Below are 2,500 nucleotides of genomic sequence, written 5' to 3'. Positions count from 1 at the left end.
AAAACTGGCCATTTTTGGCTGCGCGAGCGAGCGGCGAGCGGCGAACAGCGAGCGAAGCGAGAGGCAGCACCGTCCCTGCTATACGAAAGCCCCATCCAGCCCTGTGCCACCCGGGGGGTTCCAGGGTGCTGAGATGGCTGACGTTTTGCTCCGCTCACGACGGTCACCGCACCACGCAAGAACAGGCCAAAAACTGGCCAAAACAGCCCAAAAACGGGCCAAAACTGGCCATTTTTGGCTGCGCGAGCGAGCGGCGAGCGGCGAACAGCGAGCGAAGCGAGAGGCAGCACCGTCCCTGCTATACGAAAGCCCCATCCAGCCCTGTGCCACCCGGGGGGTTCCAGGGTGCTGAGATGGCTGACGTTTTGCTCCGCTCTCGACGGTCACCGCGCAATGCAAGAACAGGCCAAAAACTGGCCAAAACGGCCCAAAAACGGGCCAAAACTGGCCATTTTTGGCTGCGCGAGCGGCGAGCGGCGGACAGCGAGCGAAGCGAGAGGCAGCACCGTCCCTGCTATACGAAAGCCCCATCCAGCCCTGTGCCACCCGGGGGGTTCCAGGGTGCTGAGATGGCTGACGTTTTGCTCCGCTCTCGACGGTCACCGCGCAATGCAAGAACAGGCCAAAAACTGGCCAAAACGGCCCAAAAACGGGCCAAAACTGGCCATTTTTGGCTGCGCGAGCGAGCGGCGAGCGGCGGACAGCGAGCGAAGCGAGAGGCAGCACCGTCCCTGCTATACGAAAGCCCCATCCAGCCCTGTGCCACCCGGGGGGTTCCAGGGTGCTGAGATGGCTGACGTTTTGCTCCGCTCTCGACGGTCACCGCGCAATGCAAGAACAGGCCAAAAACTGGCCAAAACGGCCCAAAAACGGGCCAAAACTGGCCATTTTTGGCTGCACGAGCGAGCGGCGAGCGGCGGACAGCGAGCGAAGCGAGAGGCAGCACCGTCCCTGCTATACGAAAGCCCCATCCAGCCCTGTGCCACCCGGGGGGTTCCAGGGTGCTGAGATGGCTGACGTTTTGCTCCGCTCTCGACGGTCACCGCGCAATGCAAGAACAGGCCAAAAACTGGCCAAAACGGCCCAAAAACGGGCCAAAACTGGCCATTTTTGGCTGCACGAGCGAGCGGCGAGCGGCGGACAGCGAGCGAAGCGAGAGGCAGCACCGTCCCTGCTATACGAAAGCCCCATCCAGCCCTGTGCCACCCGGGGGGTTCCAGGGTGCTGAGATGGCTGACGTTTTGCTCCGCTCTCGACGGTCACCGCGCAATGCAAGAACAGGCCAAAAACTGGCCAAAACGGCCCAAAAACGGGCCAAAACTGGCCATTTTTGGCTGCACGAGCGAGCGGCGAGCGGCGGACAGCGAGCGAAGCGAGAGGCAGCACCGTCCCTGCTATACGAAAGCCCCATCCAGCCCTGTGCCACCCGGGGGGTTCCAGGGTGCTGAGATGGCTGACGTTTTGCTCCGCTCTCGACGGTCACCGCGCAATGCAAGAACAGGCCAAAAACTGGCCAAAACGGCCCAAAAACGGGCCAAAACTGGCCATTTTTGGCTGCACGAGCGAGCGGCGAGCGGCGGACAGCGAGCGAAGCGAGAGGCAGCACCGTCCCTGCTATACGAAAGCCCCATCCAGCCCTGTGCCACCCGGGGGGTTCCAGGGTGCTGAGATGGCTGACGTTTTGCTCCGCTCTCGACGGTCACCGCGCAATGCAAGAACAGGCCAAAAACTGGCCAAAACGGCCCAAAAACGGGCCAAAACTGGCCATTTTTGGCTGCGCGAGCGAGCGGCGAGCGGCGGACAGCGAGCGAAGCGAGAGGCAGCACCGTCCCTGCTATATACGAAAGCCCCATCCAGCCCTGTGCCACCCGGGGGGTTCCAGGGTGCTGAGATGGCTGACGTTTTGCTCCGCTCACGACGGTCACCGCACCACGCAAGAACGGACCATAAACAGGCCAAAACAGCCCAAAAACGGGCCAAAACTGGTCATTTTTGGCTGCGCGAGCGAGCGGCGAGCGGCGAACAGCGAGCGAAGCGTGAGGCAGCACCGTCCCTGCTATACGAAAGCCCCATCCAGCCCTGTGCCACCCGGGGGGTTCCAGGGTGCTGAGATGGCTGACGTTTTGCTCCGCTCACGACGGTCACCGCGCCATGCAAGAACGGACCAAAAACAGGCCAAAACAGCCCAAAAACGGGCCAAAACTGGCCATTTTTGGCTGAGCGAGCGAGCGGTGAGCGGCGAACAGCGAGCGAAGCGAGAGGCAGCACCGTCCCTGCTATACGAAAGCCCCATCCAGCCCTGTGCCACCCGGGGGGTTCCAGGGTGCTGAGATGGCTGACGTTTTGCTCCGCTCACGACGGTCGCCGTGCCACGCAAGAACGGACCAAAAACAGGCCAAAACAGCCCAAAAACGGGCCAAAACTGGCCATTTTAGGTTGCGCGAGCGAGCGGCGAGCGGCGAACAGCGAGCGAAGCGTGAGGCAGCACCGTCCCTGCTAT

Source organism: Musa acuminata, unplaced genomic scaffold (genome assembly GCF_036884655.1).
Source record: "Musa acuminata AAA Group cultivar baxijiao unplaced genomic scaffold, Cavendish_Baxijiao_AAA HiC_scaffold_155, whole genome shotgun sequence".
Lineage (NCBI taxonomy): Eukaryota > Viridiplantae > Streptophyta > Magnoliopsida > Zingiberales > Musaceae > Musa > Musa acuminata.
Note: the sequence above shows the minus strand (reverse complement) of the source record.